The 19,462-nt window shown below is 41.7% G+C and overlaps 1 protein-coding gene across 2 annotated transcripts in view; it reads right to left on the minus strand.

Moving 5' to 3' along the window:
• DYM (dymeclin) overlaps nucleotides 1-19,462 on the minus strand; it is a 1,389,654-nt gene that overhangs the window by 1,308,739 nt on the left and 61,453 nt on the right. The window lies entirely within an intron of this gene.

Raw genomic sequence — 19,462 nt, forward strand, 5'->3', positions numbered from 1 at the left:
GATATGAAACCCCAATTTTTTCTTTCATGATTTAGAAAGGGCATGCATTTTTAAACAACTTTCTAATTTACTTATATCTATTTTGCTTTATTCTCTTGATATCCTTAGCTGAAAAGCATATCTAGATAGGCTCAGTAGCTGCTGATTGGTGGCTGCACATAGATGCCTCATGAGATTAGCTCACCCATGTGCATTTCTATTTCTTTAGCAAAGAATATCTAAAGAACGAAGCAAATTAGATAATATAACAAAATTGGAAAGTTGTTTAAAATTGTATTATCTACCTCAATCATGAAATAAAAAAATTGGGTTTAGTGTTCCTTTAAATTACTAACCATTATGATAAACACGGCCAAGCGTTATAACCCATATCATTGGGAAAAACATTCTTTACCAACTATACAGATTTGGAGAGACAGAGTTACCACTGCCATAGAACTGGAACAATATCAATATTCGAAAATCAAGAAACTAGATGACTACTCTTCCCTTCATTTCATTTGGGATGAATATATCAATTCTTTACAACCACTAAATGACCAAGGGTAAACACACAAAACGACCTACTTACCTAAGACTCGTAAATATACCTAGGTATGAGCAATCATTTACAAACCCCCCTCCTTAGAGACTCTTCAAATATTACTAATTATTAACCTCTAATTTAACCCATTGCACTGTACAAAATTGCATAACTATATTTTTTCTAATTCCGTTGTGTTAATGCACAGACTCTGTTTTCCTTTATTTATAGTGTTCTTACCAGTTATATAAACCTATAGAGCAATAATCAATCAAAACAGACAACGAACATTACCAAATGGACCTTGAAACCAATATTTGAGACTCTAGATTGAGTCACAGATAACATAGGCTACCAATTCAACCATTTGAATATTAAATGAATGCCATTTCAACAATACCGAATGTCTGTTATACTGTGTGAATTTGTAATGTATATTTACTTTACTATAATAAAGCTCTTTAAAAAAAAAAAAGACAGAAGTCCATTGAGTTCAACCTATAAAAATGTTACAAGGACCAGTAAATACAGTAGATTTAGCAACAAATGCAAGATTGCAAAACAATGCAATAGCACTTAGTCTGAACTTCAAGTTAATAGTAGATTTTTTTCCTGACAATTTTAAAAGTTATGTCTATTTCCACTCCTCCTGTATCATGTGACAGCCATCAGCCAATCACAATTGCATATACGTTTATTCTGTGAATTCTTGCACATGCTCAGTAGGAGCTGGTGACTCAAAAGTTTAAATATAAAAAGACTGTGCACATTTTGTTAATGGAAGTAAACTGGAAAGTTGTTTAAAATGGCATGCTCTATCTGAATAATGAAAGTTTAAATTTTGACTTAAGTGTCCCTTTAATGTACTTACAAAAAAAAGCTCCAGCAGCAATTTTTTGGCAAAGTAAGTACATTTTGTGCATACCTGAAAGTGTTGTAAAAGGTAAAAAGACACACACACACTCTCATACAATATACACACCACATACACACTCATATAACGTACACAGACTACACACACTCTCATACAATATACACACCACATACACACTCATATAACATACACAGAATACACATACTCTCATACAATATACACACCACATACACACTCCTATAACGTACACAGACTACACACACTCTTATACAATATACACACCACATACACACACTCTCATACAATATATACACTACATACACACTCATATAACGTACACAGACTACACACACTCTCATACAATATACACACCACATACACACTCATAACGTACACAGACTACACACACTCTCATACAATACACACCACATACACACTCATATAACGTACACAGACTACACACACTCTCATACAATATACACACCACATACACACTCATATAACGTACACAGACTACACACACTCTCATACAATATACACACCACATACACACTCATATAACGTACACAGACTACACACACTCTTATACAATATACAAACCACATACATACTCATAACATACACAGACTACACACACTCTCATACAATATGAAGAACCCTGCTCTAGAAGGCATTCAGAAAAATTGGACACTGTCTATTTAAAGGGAAAAAATGCTAGAAAATGACAACTGCAGAAAATAAATTGTTAAAATGAAATAAATTCAGCCAAGCTCTGCATATAAAGGGTGCACACTGCTCCCTTTATACACAAGGAATTCTGCTGGTGCCAGCAAGATGGCCACCGGTCCGTGAGGAGAAGGAAGGTGAAGACATTAACCCCAAGTGCATTATGAGTGAAAAATTGCTTTAAAACATAATTTATGTAAGAATTTACCTGATAAATTCATTTCTTTCATATTGGCAAGAATCCATGAGCTAGTGATGTATGGGATATACATTCCTACCAGGAGGGGCAAAGTTTCCCAAACTTCAAAATGCCTATAAATACACCCCCCCCCCCCCACCACACCCACAATTCAGTTTAACGAATAGCCAAGAAGTGGAGTGATAAGAAAGGAGCAAAAGCATCAACAATGAATTGGAATAATTGTGCTTTATACAAAAAAATCATAACCACCATAAAAAGGGTGGGTCTCATGGACTCTTGCCAATATGAAAGAAATGCATTTATCAGGTAAATTCTTACATAAATTATGTTTTCTTTCATGTAATTGGCAAGAGTCCATGAGCTAGTGACGTATGGGATAGCAAATACCCAAGATGTGGAACTCCACGCAAGAGTCACTAGAGAAAGAGCAGTCAGAAACTATTCTAGCAGAAGAGTTGGCCAAAAGGAACAATACTTTCCAAGAAAGTAACTTAATGTCCAGAGAATGCATAGGCTCAAACGGAGGAGCCTGTAAAGCCCTCAAAACCAAATTAAGACTCCAAGGAGGAGAGATTGATTTAATGACAGGCTTGATACGAACCAAAGCCTGTACAAAACAATGAATATCAGGAAGATTAGCAATTTTTCTGTGGAACAGAACAGAAAGATCAGAGATTTGTCCTTTCAAGGAACTTGCAGACAAACCCTTATCTAAACTATCCTGAAGAAACTGTAAAATTCTAGGAATTCTAAACGAATGCCAAGAGAATTTATGAGAAGAACACCAAGAAATGTAAGTCTTCCAAACTCTGTAATAAATCTTTCTAGACACAGATATACGAGCCTGCAACATAGCATTAATCACTGAGTCAGAGAAACCTCTATGACTAAGCACTAAGTGTTCAATCTCCATACCTTCAAATTTAAAGATTTGAGATCCTGATGGAAAAATAGGCCTTTGAGATAGAAGGTCTGGACTTAACGGAAGTGGCCAAGGTTGGCCACTGGACATCCGAACAAGATCCGCATACCAAAACCTGTGTGGCCATGCTGAAGCCACCAGCAGTACAAACGAACGCTCCATTATGATTTTGGAAATCACTCTTGGAAGAAGAACTAGAGGCGGAAAGATATAAGCAGGTTGATAACTCCAAGGAAGTGTCAACACATCCACTGCGTCCGCCTGAGGATCCCTGGATCTGGACAGATACCTGGGAAGTTTCCTGTTTAGATGAGAAGCCATCAGATCTATTTCTGGAAGCCCCCATATCTGAACAATCTGAAAAAACACATCTGGGTGAAGAGACCACTCTCCCGGATGTAAAGTCTGGCGACTGAGATAATCCGCTTCCCAATTGTCTATACCTGGGATATGGACCGCAGAAATTATAAAGGAGCTGGATTCCGCCATGCAAGTATCCGAGATACTTCTTTCATAGCTTGAGGACTGTGAGTCCCACCTTGATGATTGACATATGCCACGGTTGTGACATTGTCTGTCTGAAAACAAATAAACGGTTCTCTCTTCAGAAGAGGCCAAAACTGAAGAGCTCTGAGAATCGCATGGAGTTCCAAAATATTGATTGGTAATCTCGCCTCTTGAGATTTCCAAACCCCCTGCGCTGTCAGATTCCCCAGACAGCTCCCCAACCTGAAAGACTTGCATCTGTTGTGATCACAGTTCAGGCTGGACGAACAAAAGAGGCCCCTTGAACTAAACGATGGTGATCTAACCACCAAGTCAGAGATAGTCGAACATTGGGATTTAAGGATATTAATTGTGATATCTTTGTATAATCCCTGCACCATTGGCTCAGCATACAAAGCTGAAGAGGTCTCATGTGAAAACGAGCAAAGGGGATCGCTTCCAATGCTGCAGTCATGAAACCTAAAACCTCCATGCACATAGCTACTGAAGGGAATAATTGAAACTGAAGGTTCCGACAAGCTGAAATCAATTTCAGACGTCTTTTGTCTGTTAGAGACAAAGTCATGGATACTGAATCTATTTGGAATCCTAAAAAGGTTACCCTTGTCTGAGGAATCAAGGAACTTTTTGGTAAATTGATCTTCCAACCATGTCTTTGAAGAATCAACACTAGTTGATTCGTGTGAGATTCTGCAGAATGTAAAGACTGAGCAAGTAACAAGAAATCGTCCAAATAAGGAAACACCGCAATACCCCGCTCTCTGATTACAGAGAGTAGGGCACCGAGAACCTTTGAAAAGATCCTTGGAGCTGTTGCTAGGCCAAAAGGAAGAGCAACAAATTGGTAATGCTTGTCTAGAAAAGAGAATCTCAGGTACTGATAGTGATCTGGATGAATCGGAATATGAAGATATGCATCCTGTAAGTCTATTGTGGGCATATAATGCCCTTGCTGAACAAAAGGCAGAATAATCCTTATAGTCACCATCTTGAATGTTGGTATTCTTACATAACGATTCAAAATTTTTAGATCCAGAAATGGTCTGAAAGAATTCTCCTTCTTTGGAACAATGAACAGATTTGAATAAAACCCCAGACCCCGTTCCTGAAAAGGAACTGGCACAATTACCCCAGATAACTCCAGGTCTGAAACACACTTCAGGAAAGCCTGAGCCTTTACTGGGTTCACTGGAATGCGTGAGAGAAAGAAACTTCTCACAGGCAGTCTTACTTTGAAACCTATTCTGTACCCTTGAGAAACAATGTTCTGAATCCAATGATTTAGGATTGAATTAATCCAAACATCCTTGTAATGAGGGCCGCACCTTCATGAGGACTTGGGGGCTGATTTTGATTTTTTAAATGGCTTGGATTTATTCCAGACTGGAGAAGGCTTCCAATTGGAAACCGTTCCCTTAGGGGAAGGGTCAGGTTTCTGTTCCTTATTTTGACTAAAGGAACGAAAACGGTTAGCAGCCCTAAATTTACCCTTAGATTTTTTATCCTGGAGGCAAAAAAGCTCCCTTCCCCCCAGCGACAGTTGAAATAATAGAATCCAACTGAGAACCAAATAACTTATTACCTTGGAAAGAGAGAGATAGCAACGTTGATTTAGAAGTCATATCAGCATTCCAAGATTTGAGCCATAAAGCTCTTCTAGCTAATATAGCTAAAGACATATCTGACATCAATTCTAATATCAAAAATGGCATCACAAATGACATTATTAGCATGTTGAATTAGCTTAACAATGCTATACACATTATGATCTGGTACTTGTTGTGCTAAAGTTTCCAACCAAAAAGTTGAAGCAGCAGCAACATCAGCCAAAGAAATAGCAGGCCTAAGTAGATGACCTGAACATAAATAAGCCTTCCTTAGATAAGATTCAAGTTTCCTATCCAAAAGGATCTTTAAAAGAAGTACTATCTGCCGTAGGAATAGTAGTACGTTTAGCAAGAGTAGAGATGGCCCCTCAACTTTGTGGATCTTTTCCCAAAACTCCAATCTATCTGTCAGCAAAGGATACCGTTTCTTAAACCTTGAAGAAGGAGTAAAATAAGTACCCAGTCTATTCCATTCCCTAGAAATTACATCTGAAATAGCATCATGAACTGGAAAAACCACTGGAATAACTACATGAGGTTTAAAAACAGAATTTATGTTTACCTGATAAATTACTTTCTCCAACGGTGTGTCCGGTCCACGGCGTCATCCTTACTTGTGGGATATTCTCTTCCCCAACAGGAAATGGCAAAGAGCCCAGCAAAGCTGGTCACATGATCCCTCCTAGGCTCCGCCTACCCCAGTCATTCGACCGACGTTAAGGAGGAATATTTGCATAGGAGAAACCATATGATACCGTGGTGACTGTAGTTAAAGAAAATAAATTATCAGACCTGATTAAAAAACCAGGGCGGGCCGTGGACCGGACACACCGTTGGAGAAAGTAATTTATCAGGTAAACATAAATTCTGTTTTCTCCAACATAGGTGTGTCCGGTCCACGGCGTCATCCTTACTTGTGGGAACCAATACCAAAGCTTTAGGACACGGATGAAGGGAGGGAGCAAATCAGGTCACCTAGATGGAAGGCACCACGGCTTGCAAAACCTTTCTCCCAAAAATAGCCTCAGAAGAAGCAAAAGTATCAAACTTGTAAAATTTGGTAAAAGTGTGCAGTGAAGACCAAGTCGCTGCCCTACATATCTGATCAACAGAAGCCTCGTTCTTGAAGGCCCATGTGGAAGCCACAGCCCTAGTGGAATGAGCTGTGATTCTTTCGGGAGGCTGCCGTCCGGCAGTCTCGTAAACCAATCTGATGATGCTTTTAATCCAAAAAGAGAGAGAGGTAGAAGTTGCTTTTTGACCTCTCCTTTTACCGGAATAAACAACAAACAAGGAAGATGTTTGTCTAAAATCCTTTGTAGCATCTAAATAGAATTTTAGAGCGCGAACAACATCCAAATTGTGCAACAAACGTTCCTTCTTCGAAACTGGTTTCGGACACAGAGAAGGTACGATAATCTCCTGGTTAATGTTTTTGTTAGAAACAACTTTTGGAAGAAAACCAGGTTTAGTACGTAAAACCACCTTATCTGCATGGAACACCAGATAAGGAGGAGAACACTGCAGAGCAGATAATTCTGAAACTCTTCTAGCAGAAGAAATTGCAACCAAAAACAAAACTTTCCAAGATAATAACTTAATATCAACGGAATGTAAGGGTTCAAACGGAACCCCCTGAAGAACTGAAAGAACTAAGTTGAGACTCCAAGGAGGAGTCAAAGGTTTGTAAACAGGCTTGATTCTAACCAGAGCCTGAACAAAGGCTTGAACATCTGGCACAGCTGCCAGCTTTTTGTGAAGTAACACAGACAAGGCAGAAATCTGTCCCTTCAGGGAACTTGCAGATAATCCTTTTTCCAATCCTTCTTGAAGGAAGGATAGAATCTTAGGAATCTTAACCTTGTCCCAAGGGAATCCTTTAGATTCACACCAACAGATATATTTTTTCCAAATTTTGTGGTAAATCTTTCTAGTTACAGGCTTTCTGGCCTGAACAAGAGTATCGATAACAGAATCTGAGAACCCTCGCTTCGATAAGATCAAGCGTTCAATCTCCAAGCAGTCAGCTGGAGTGAGACCAGATTCGGATGTTCGAACGGACCTTGAACAAGAAGGTCTCGTCTCAAAGGTAGCTTCCATGGTGGAGCCGATGACATATTCACCAGATCTGCATACCAAGTCCTGCGTGGCCACGCAGGAGCTATCAAGATCACCGACGCCCTTTCCTGATTGATCCTGGCTACCAGCCTGGGGATGAGAGGAAACGGCGGGAATACATAAGCTAGTTTGAAGGTCCAAGGTGCTACTAGTGCATCCACTAGAGCCGCCTTGGGATCCCTGGATCTGGACCCGTAGCAAGGAACTTTGAAGTTCTGACGAGAGGCCATCAGATCCATGTCTGGAATGCCCCACAGTTGAGTGACTTGGGCAAAGATTTCCGGATGGAGTTCCCACTCCCCCGGATGCAATGTCTGACGACTCAGAAAATCCGCTTCCCAATTTTCCACTCCTGGGATGTGGATAGCAGACAGGTGGCAGGAGTGAGACTCCGCCCATAGAATGATTTTGGTCACTTCTTCCATCGCCAGGGAACTCCTTGTTCCCCCCTGATGGTTGATGTACGCAACAGTTGTCATGTTGTCTGATTGAAACCGTATGAACTTGGCCCTCGCTAGCTGAGGCCAAGCCTTGAGAGCATTGAATATCGCTTTCAGTTCCAGAATATTTATCGGTAGAAGAGATTCTTCCCGAGACCAAAGACCCTGAGCTTTCAGGGATCCCCAGACCGCGCCCCAGCCCATCAGACTGGCGTCGGTCGTGACAATGACCCACTCTGGTCTGCGGAAGGTCATCCCTTGTGACAGGTTGTCCAGGGACAGCCACCAACGGAGTGAGTCTCTGGTCCTCTGATTTACTTGTATCCTCGGAGACAAGTTTGTATAGTCCCCATTCCACTGACTGAGCATGCACAGTTGTAATGGTCTTAGATGAATGCGCGCAAAAGGAACTATGTCCATTGCCGCTACCATCAAACCTATCACTTCCATGCACTGCGCTATGGAAGGAAGAGGAACGGAATGAAGTATCCGACAAGAGTCTAGAAGTTTTGTTTTTCTGGCCTCTGTCAGAAAAATCCTCATTTCTAAGGAGTCTATTATTGTCCCCAAGAAGGGAACCCTTGTTGACGGAGATAGAGAACTCTTTTCCACGTTCACTTTCCATCCGTGAGATCTGAGAAAGGCCAGGACAATGTCCGTGTGAGCCTTTGCTTGAGGAAGGGACGACGCTTGAATCAGAATGTCGTCCAAGTAAGGTACTACAGCAATGCCCCTTGGTCTTAGCACAGCTAGAAGGGACCCTAGTACCTTTGTGAAAATCCTTGGAGCAGTGGCTAATCCGAAAGGAAGCGCCACGAACTGGTAATGCTTGTCCAGGAATGCGAACCTTAGGAACCGATGATGTTCCTTGTGGATAGGAATATGTAGATACGCATCCTTTAAATCCACCGTGGTCATGAATTGACCTTCCTGGATGGAAGGAAGAATTGTTCGAATGGTTTCCATTTTGAACGATGGAACCTTGAGAAACTTGTTTAAGATCTTGAGATCTAAGATTGGTCTGAACGTTCCCTCTTTTTTGGGAACTATGAACAGATTGGAGTAGAACCCCATCCCTTGTTCTCCTAATGGAACAGGATGAATCACTCCCATTTTTAACAGGTCTTCTACACAACTTAAGAATGCCTGTCTTTTTATGTGGTCTGAAGACAACTGAGACCTGTGGAACCTCCCCCTTGGGGGAAGCCCCTTGAATTCCAGAAGATAACCTTGGGAGACTATTTCTAGCGCCCAAGGATCCAGAACATCTGTTGCCCAAGCCCGAGCGAAGAGAGAGAGTCTGCCCCCCACCAGATCCGGTCCCGGATCGGGGGCCAACATTTCATGCTGTCTTGGTAGCAGTGGCAGGTTTCTTGGCCTGCTTTCCCTTGTTCCAGCCTTGCATTGGTCTCCAAGCTTGCTTGGCTTGAGAAGTATTACCCTCTTGCTTAGAGGACGTAGCACTTTGGGCTGGTCCGTTTCTACGAAAGGGACGAAAATTAGGTTTATTTTTGGCCTTGAAAGGCCGATCCTGAGGAAGGGCATGGCCCTTACCCCCAGTGATATCAGAGATAATCTCTTTCAAGTCAGGGCTAAACAGCGTTTTCCTTAAAATAACGGAACCGGAGCCGTTTTTAACTTTAACCCCTTTACAGTCCCTGGTATCTGCTTTGCTGAGACCCAACCAAGCCCAAAGGGGAATACGATACCAAATGACGCCTTCAGAAAGTCTTTTCTATGTATCAGAGCTCCTCACACATGCGACTGCATGTCATGCCTCTCAAAAACAAGTGCGCAACACCGGCGCGAAAATGAGGCTCTGCCTATGATTTGGGAAAGCCCCTAAAGAGAAAGGTGTCTAAAAAAGTGCCTGCCGATATAACCTTGAAAGGAATGTTAAGTAGCTTGTTCTTGGAAGACGCATCAGCTGACCAAGATTTCAACCAAAGCGCTCTGCGCGCCACAATAGCAAACTCTTGATTGAATAATAAAAACTACAGTTAAACACTAAAAAACTCTAAGCCATCTCCGTGGAGATGTTGCCTGTACAACGGCAAAGAGAATGACTGGGGTAGGCGGAGCCTAGGAGGGATCATGTGACCAGCTTTGCTGGGCTCTTTGCCATTTCCTGTTGGGGAAGAGAATATCCCACAAGTAAGGATGACGCCGTGGACCGGACACACCTATGTTGGAGAAAACCGAATTTAAACATTTACTGGTTTTAATATCAAGAGGACTAGTCTCCTCCATATATAATGCAATCAACACCTCTTTTAATAAGGAACGAATATACTCCATTTTAAATAAGTATGAAGATTTGTCAGTGTCAATATCTGAGGTAGAATCTTCTGAACCAGATAGATCCTCATCAGAGATAGATAAATCAGAATGCTGTCGGTCATTTAAAAATTCATCAAATTTATGAGAAGTTTTAAAAGACCTTTTATGTTTATTAGAAGGTGGTATGACAGACAAAGCCTTCTGAATGGAATTAGAAACAAATTCTCTCACATTAACAGGAATATCCTGAACATTAGATGTTGAAGGAACAACAACAGGTAATTTGATTACTACTAATGGAAATATTGTCTGCATTTGAAAGTTTATCATGACAACTAACACAAACTACAGCCGGAGGAGCAGTTACCACAAGTTTACAACAAATACACTTAGCTTTGGTAGAACCGACATCAGGCAGCAGGATTCCAGTAGTAGATTCTGAGACAGGGTCAGATTGAAAAATCTTGCACTATGTAATAGAAAAAAATAACATATAAAGCAAAATTATCAATTTCCTTATATGACAGTTTCAGGAATGGGAAAAAATGCAAACAAAATAAGCCACTGGAAACCAGAAGCAAAATGAAATAAGGAGTTAAATAATGTCAAAAATCTGGCGTCAAGTATGACGCCCACAACTGACAAAATATTTTTTGGCGCTAAGAACGTCTGCAACAAACACGAGCGTCATAGATTAGGCAACTACATGAAAACTCTCGGCGACAACTAAGACGCAGGAAATTACAAAATTACGTAAAAAAAACGTAATTCTAGTGCCAAAAAAGTCTCGCGCCAAGATTGACGCAATAAATTATAGAAATTTTTACTAGAGCCTAACAGCACGCGATTTAGAAAAGATAGTCAATTTAAAAATTTTCAGATAAGAAAAAAATAATTTATTTATTTTTTTTTAATATGCATTTCCCAAAATGAAACTGACAGTCTGTAAAAGGAAATATACTGATTAACCTGAATCATGGCAAATATAAAGTACAAACATATATTTAGAACTTTACATATAAAGTGCCAAACCATAGCTGAGAGTGTCTAAATAAAGGAAAACATACTTACCAAAAGACACTCATCCACATAAAGCAGAAAGCCAAACCAGTACTGAAACGAGAATCAGTAGAGGTAATGGTACATAAGAGTATATCGTCAATCTGAAAAGGGAGGTAGGAGAAGAGATCTCTACGACCGATAACAGAGAACCTATGAAATAGATCCCCGTTAGGATGACCATTGTATTCAAAAAGGCAATACTCTCTCACATCCCTCTGACATTCACTGCACGCTGAGAGGAAAACCGGGCTCCAACCTGCTGCGGAGCGCATATCAACGTAGAATCTAGCACAAACTTACTTCACCACCTCCTCAGGAGGCAAAGTTTGTAAAACTGATTTGTGGGTGTGGTGAGGGGTGTATTTATAGGCATTTTGAGGTTTGGGAAACTTTGCCCAAAACCTCACTTTTCCCATATGTCACTAGCTCATGGACTCTTGCCAATTACATGAAAGAAAAGGGCTATATCTGCTTCTGATCATCTGAGAGCCTGCTGATGACGAGGACCTTTGTTTTGAGCCCCCAAGACATCTATGAGTGCCCTCCACTTGCCCTCCATGCCACATCTAAAATGTAGCTTGGTTATTATTGTTATTATTATTATTATAATTAACCTTGGTATCTTTTGTTACAAAAAGCTCAGGAGTGTGCATGTGTCTAGAGCACTATATGGCAGCACTTTTGCAAGAATGCTATTTATTTGCAGCACAATTTCCTACCATATAGTGCATCAGACACATACCTAGGTATCTCTGCAACAAAGAATATCATGGGCTGACACACATTTGATAACAGAAGTAAATTGGTTTTATATTGTATGTGGGGTTTCATATCCCGTTAATCAGTCATGATTCAGACAGAGCACCTCATTTTAAACAACTTACCAATTTATGTCTGCTGTCAAATTGACTTTGTTCTCTTAGTATCCTGTGTACAAGAGTAAACCTAGATAGGAGCTTAAAGGGACAGCACATTATTTTAAAAGAATGAGATTTGCATGAGATATAAAAGGGACATCTTTTTTATTTATGATTCAGATAGAGCATACTATTAAAAACAACTTTCCAATGTACTTCTTTCATCAGATTTGCTTCCTTCTCTTGATATCTTTTGTTGAAGGCGCAGTGATGCACTACTGGGACCTAGATGAACAAATCAAGTGAGCCAATGACAAGAGACATGTCCAGCACCAATCAGCAGCTAGCTACCAGAAGTGCACTGCTGTTCCTGAGCCTACCTAGGTATGCTTTTCCACAAAGAAATGAACAAAATGAAGCAAATTAGAGAACAGAAGTTAATTGGAAAGTTGTTTAAAAACAGAATTTATGTTTACCTGATAAATTACTTTCTCCAACGGTGTGTCCGGTCCACGGCGTCATCCTTACTTGTGGGATATTCTCCTCCCCAACAGGAAATGGCAAAGAGCCCAGCAAAGCTGGTCACATGATCCCTCCTAGGCTCCGCCTACCCCAGTCATTCGACCGACGTTAAGGAGGAATATTTGCATAGGAGAAACCATATGATACCGTGGTGACTGTAGTTAAAGAAAATAAATTATCAGACCTGATTAAAAAACCAGGGCGGGCCGTGGACCGGACACACCGTTGGAGAAAGTAATTTATCAGGTAAACATAAATTCTGTTTTCTCCAACATAGGTGTGTCCGGTCCACGGCGTCATCCTTACTTGTGGGAACCAATACCAAAGCTTTAGGACACGGATGATGGGAGGGAGCAAATCAGGTCACCTAGATGGAAGGCACCACGGCTTGCAAAACCTTTCTCCCAAAAATAGCCTCAGAAGAAGCAAAAGTATCAAACTTGTAAAATTTGGTAAAAGTGTGCAGTGAAGACCAAGTCGCTGCCCTACATATCTGATCAACAGAAGCCTCGTTCTTGAAGGCCCATGTGGAAGCCACAGCCCTAGTGGAATGAGCTGTGATTCTTTCGGGAGGCTGCCGTCCGGCAGTCTCGTAAGCCAATCTGATGATGCTTTTAATCCAAAAAGAGAGAGAGGTAGAAGTTGCTTTTTGACCTCTCCTTTTACCGGAATAAACAACAAACAAGGAAGATGTTTGTCTAAAATCCTTTGTAGCATCTAAATAGAATTTTAGAGCGCGAACAACATCCAAATTGTGCAACAAACGTTCCTTCTTCGAAACTGGTTTCGGACACAGAGAAGGTACGATAATCTCCTGGTTAATGTTTTTGTTAGAAACAACTTTTGGAAGAAAACCAGGTTTAGTACGTAAAACCACCTTATCTGCATGGAACACCAGATAAGGAGGAGAACACTGCAGAGCAGATAATTCTGAAACTCTTCTAGCAGAAGAAATTGCAACCAAAAACAAAACTTTCCAAGATAATAACTTAATATCAACGGAATGTAAGGGTTCAAACGGAACCCCCTGAAGAACTGAAAGAACTAAGTTGAGACTCCAAGGAGGAGTCAAAGGTTTGTAAACAGGCTTGATTCTAACCAGAGCCTGAACAAAGGCTTGAACATCTGGCACAGCTGCCAGCTTTTTGTGAAGTAACACAGACAAGGCAGAAATCTGTCCCTTCAGGGAACTTGCAGATAATCCTTTTTCCAATCCTTCTTGAAGGAAGGATAGAACCTTAGGAATCTTAACCTTGTCCCAAGGGAATCCTTTAGATTCACACCAACAGATATATTTTTTCCAAATTTTGTGGTAAATCTTTCTAGTTACAGGCTTTCTGGCCTGAACAAGAGTATCGATAACAGAATCTGAGAACCCTCGCTTCGATAAGATCAAGCGTTCAATCTCCAAGCAGTCAGCTGGAGTGAGACCAGATTCGGATGTTCGAACGGACCTTGAACAAGAAGGTCTCGTCTCAAAGGTAGCTTCCATGGTGGAGCCGATGACATATTCACCAGATCTGCATACCAAGTCCTGCGTGGCCACGCAGGAGCTATCAAGATCACCGACGCCCTTTCCTGATTGATCCTGGCTACCAGCCTGGGGATGAGAGGAAACGGCGGGAATACATAAGCTAGTTTGAAGGTCCAAGGTGCTACTAGTGCATCCACTAGAGCCGCCTTGGGATCCCTGGATCTGGACCCGTAGCAAGGAACTTTGAAGTTCTGACGAGAGGCCATCAGATCCATGTCTGGAATGCCCCACAGTTGAGTGACTTGGGCAAAGATTTCCGGATGGAGTTCCCACTCCCCCGGATGCAATGTCTGACGACTCAGAAAATCCGCTTCCCAATTTTCCACTCCTGGGATGTGGATAGCAGACAGGTGGCAGGAGTGAGACTCCGCCCATAGAATGATTTTGGTCACTTCTTCCATCGCCAGGGAACTCCTTGTTCCCCCCTGATGGTTGATGTACGCAACAGTTGTCATGTTGTCTGATTGAAACCGTATGAACTTGGCCCTCGCTAGCTGAGGCCAAGCCTTGAGAGCATTGAATATCGCTCTCAGTTCCAGAATATTTATCGGTAGAAGAGATTCTTCCCGAGACCAAAGACCCTGAGCTTTCAGGGATCCCCAGACCGCGCCCCAGCCCATCAGACTGGCGTCGGTCGTGACAATGACCCACTCTGGTCTGCGGAAGGTCATCCCTTGTGACAGGTTGTCCAGGGACAGCCACCAACGGAGTGAGTCTCTGGTCCTCTGATTTACTTGTATCCTCGGAGACAAGTTTGTATAGTCCCCATTCCACTGACTGAGCATGCACAGTTGTAATGGTCTTAGATGAATGCGCGCAAAAGGAACTATGTCCATTGCCGCTACCATCAAACCTATCACTTCCATGCACTGCGCTATGGAAGGAAGAGGAACGGAATGAAGTATCCGACAAGAGTCTAGAAGTTTTGTTTTTCTGGCCTCTGTCAGAAAAATCCTCATTTCTAAGGAGTCTATTATTGTCCCCAAGAAGGGAACCCTTGTTGACGGAGATAGAGAACTCTTTTCCACGTTCACTTTCCATCCGTGAGATCTGAGAAAGGCCAGGACAATGTCCGTGTGAGCCTTTGCTTGAGGAAGGGACGACGCTTGAATCAGAATGTCGTCCAAGTAAGGTACTACAGCAATGCCCCTTGGTCTTAGCACAGCTAGAAGGGACCCTAGTACCTTTGTGAAAATCCTTGGAGCAGTGGCTAATCCGAAAGGAAGCGCCACGAACTGGTAATGCTTGTCCAGGAATGCGAACCTTAGGAACCGATGATGTTCCTTGTGGATAGGAATATGTAGATACGCATCCTTTAAATCCACCGTGGTCATGAATTGACCTTCCTGGATGGAAGGAAGAATTGTTCGAATGGTTTCCATTTTGAACGATGGAACCTTGAGAAACTTGTTTAAGATCTTGAGATCTAAGATTGGTCTGAACGTTCCCTCTTTTTTGGGAACTATGAACAGATTGGAGTAGAACCCCATCCCTTGTTCTCCTAATGGAACAGGATGAATCACTCCCATTTTTAACAGGTCTTCTACACAACGTAAGAATGCCTGTCTTTTTATGTGGTCTGAAGACAACTGAGACCTGTGGAACCTCCCCCTTGGGGGAAGCCCCTTGAATTCCAGAAGATAACCTTGGGAGACTATTTCTAGCGCCCAAGGATCCAGAACATCTCTTGCCCAAGCCCGAGCGAAGAGAGAGAGTCTGCCCCCCGCCAGATCCGGTCCCGGATCGGGGGCCAACATTTCATGCTGTCTTGGTAGCAGTGGCAGGTTTCTTGGCCTGCTTTCCCTTGTTCCAGCCTTGCATTGGTCTCCAAGCTGGCTTGGCTTGAGAAGTATTACCCTCTTGCTTAGAGGACGTAGCACTTTGGGCTGGTCCGTTTCTACGAAAGGGACGAAAATTAGGTTTATTTTTGGCCTTGAAAGGCCGATCCTGAGGAAGGGAGTGGCCCTTACCCCCAGTGATATCAGAGATAATCTCTTTCAAGTCAGGGCCAAACAGCGTTTTCCCCTTGAAAGGAATGTTAAGTAGCTTGTTCTTGGAAGACGCATCAGCTGACCAAGATTTCAACCAAAGCGCTCTGCGCGCCACAATAGCAAACCCAGAATTCTTAGCCGCTAACCTAGCCAATTGCAAAGTGGCGTCTAGGGTGAAAGAATTAGCCAATTTGAGAGCATTGATTCTGTCCATAATCTCCTCATAAGGAGGAGAATCACTATCGACCGCCTTTACCAGCTCATCGAACCAGAAACACGCGGCTGTAGCGACAGGGACAATGCATGAAATTGGTTGTAGAAGGTAACCCTGCTGAACAAACATCTTTTTAAGTAAACCTTCTAATTTTTTATCCATAGGATCTTTGAAAGCACAACTATCTTCTATGGGTATAGTGGTGCGTTTGTTTAAAGTGGAAACCGCTCCCTCGACCTTGGGGACTGTCTGCCATAAGTCCTTTCTGGGGTCGACCATAGGAAACAATTTTTTAAATATGGGGGGAGGGACGAAAGGAATACCGGGCCTTTCCCATTCTTTATTTACAATGTCCGCCACCCGCTTGGGTATAGGAAAAGCTTCTGGGAGCCCCGGGACCTCTAGGAACTTGTCCATTTTACATAGTTTCTCTGGGATGACCAACTTGTCACAATCATCCAGAGTGGATAATACCTCCTTAAGCAGAATGCGGAGATGTTCCAACTTAAATTTAAACGTAATCACATCAGGTTCAGCTTGTTGAGAAATGTTCCCTGAATCAGTAATTTCTCCCTCAGACAAAACCTCCCTGGCCCCATCAGACTGGTTTAGGGGCCCTTCAGAACCATTATTATCAGCGTCGTCATGCTCTTCAGTATCTAAAACAGAGCAGTCGCGCTTACGCTGATAAGTGTGCATTTTGGCTAAAATGTTTTTGACAGAATTATCCATTACAGCCGTTAATTGTTGCATAGTAAGGAGTATTGGCGCGCTAGATGTACTAGGGGCCTCCTGAGTGGGCAAGACTCGTGTAGACGAAGGAGGGAATGATGCAGTACCATGCTTACTCCCCTCACTTGAGGAATCATCTTGGGCATCATTGTCATTGTCACATAAATCACATTTATTTAAATGAGAAGGAACTCTGGCTTCCCCACATTCAGAACACAGTCTATCTGGTAGTTCAGACATGTTAAACAGGCATAAACTTGATAACAAAGTACAAAAAACGTTTTAAAATAAAACCGTTACTGTCACTTTAAATTTTAAACTGAACACACTTTATTACTGCAATTACGAAAAAATATGAAGGAATTGTTCAAAATTCACCAAAATTTCACCACAGTGTCTTAAAGCCTTAAAAGTATTGCACACCAAATTTGGAAGCTTTAACCCTTAAAATAACGGAACCGGAGCCGTTTTTAACTTTAACCCCTTTACAGTCCCTGGTGTCTGCTTTGCTGAGACCCAACCAAGCCCAAAGGGGAATACGATACCAAATGACGCCTTCAGAAAGTCTTTTCTATGTATCAGAGCTCCTCACACATGCGACTGCATGTCATGCCTCTCAAAAACAAGTGCGCAACACCGGCGCGAAAATGAGGCTCTGCCTATGATTTGGGAAAGCCCCTAAAGAGAAAGGTGTCTAAAAAAGTGCCTGCCGATATAATCTTATCAAAATACCCAGATTAAATGATTCCTCAAGGCTAAATATGTGTTAATAATGAATCGATTTAGCCCAGAAAAAGTCTACAGTCTTAATAAGCCCTTGTGAAGCCCTTATTTACAATCTTAATAAACATGGCTTACCGGATCCCATAGGGAAAATGACAGCTTCCAGCATTACATCGTCTTGTTAGAATGTGTCATACCTCAAGCAGCAAGAGACTGCTCACTGTTCCCCCAACTGAAGTTAATTCCTCTCAACAGTCCTGTGTGGAACAGCCATGGATTTTAGTAACGGTTGCTAAAATCATTTTCCTCATACAAACAGAAATCTTCATCTCTTTTCTGTTTCTGAGTAAATAGTACATACCAGCACTATTTTAAAATAACAAACTCTTGATTGAATAATAAAAACTACAGTTAAACACTAAAAAACTCTAAGCCATCTCCGTGGAGATGTTGCCTGTACAACGGCAAAGAGAATGACTGGGGTAGGCGGAGCCTAGGAGGGATCATGTGACCAGCTTTGCTGGGCTCTTTGCCATTTCCTGTTGGGGAGGAGAATATCCCACAAGTAAGGATGACGCCGTGGACCGGACACACCTATGTTGGAGAAATGAGGTGCTCTGAATCATAAAATAATTTTTTTAATGATTTTGTTAAAGTTAAAAATGAAACTATAGGGGAGTTTCAGCTATTTAGAGTAGTTTAAGGGTTAACCAAGTGGAATACAATGCATTAAATGATGGGGTACAAATTAGTTAAAGTCTGAGTCAAGCACGAGGGTGGGTAGCAGAAGCCTTCTTATGGTTTGCAATGATCACTCAAAAAATAATGCCCAGAAAACCTACCTAGGCTTAATCTTCTACAAAATATACCAAGAGAACCAAGCAAATGTGATATCTACAGAATCGACAAAGTGTACCATGTGACAAAAGCTGAGATCTAGATGACAAATACTATATTTATGTTGAGCAATTTCTTCTCAAATCAAGCCAGCTGTTTAATAACCATTTTAATTCATTTTCCGGGCAAAGCCTCTATCAAGAAGATGTGTTACAAAAGGAAACTCTAAATGTGCCCTATGTGTTTGTTTTGTAGCCAGAAGCACACCTTCTAGTGACCGTCTCCGATATCACATGCACGGTAAACCACTCCCCTTCTCCCCTCTGAGCTTGAACCTAATTATTGTGCGATTCTGTCTTATAAAAAGATCAAGTGATTTATTACACAGGAGCAAAGCTAAAGCACTCACAGCTCTACAGGAAATGCTAGATAAATTGCCATAAAAAAAAATTGACTTCTATACTTAAGCAAATGTGGCTGAACAATTAGTCTGTTATGAAGACCGAATTAACCAAAAAGCCATCAGTCAAGACTCGTGTGGCACCGAACCAAGAGCTCCGCACCAGATATTGGTTTAGCTTTGACCACAAAGCCGTCAGGAAAAGCAGATTCATTAATGAAGGAAGGAAGGAAAGACTGAATGAATGTAAAGATGGGAACCGAATATTAAATGTGATTAAGTGAATCCCTGCCTTTAACCACAGTGTAACTCTAAAAAGACTTCACACTGTTCCCAAACACACTGGCGAGAAAGCAAACACTGGAGCATTTTCATTGAGAAAAACCCATTT

This window comes from Bombina bombina, chromosome 2 (assembly GCF_027579735.1).
Source record: "Bombina bombina isolate aBomBom1 chromosome 2, aBomBom1.pri, whole genome shotgun sequence".
Taxonomy (NCBI): Eukaryota; Metazoa; Chordata; class Amphibia; order Anura; family Bombinatoridae; genus Bombina; species Bombina bombina.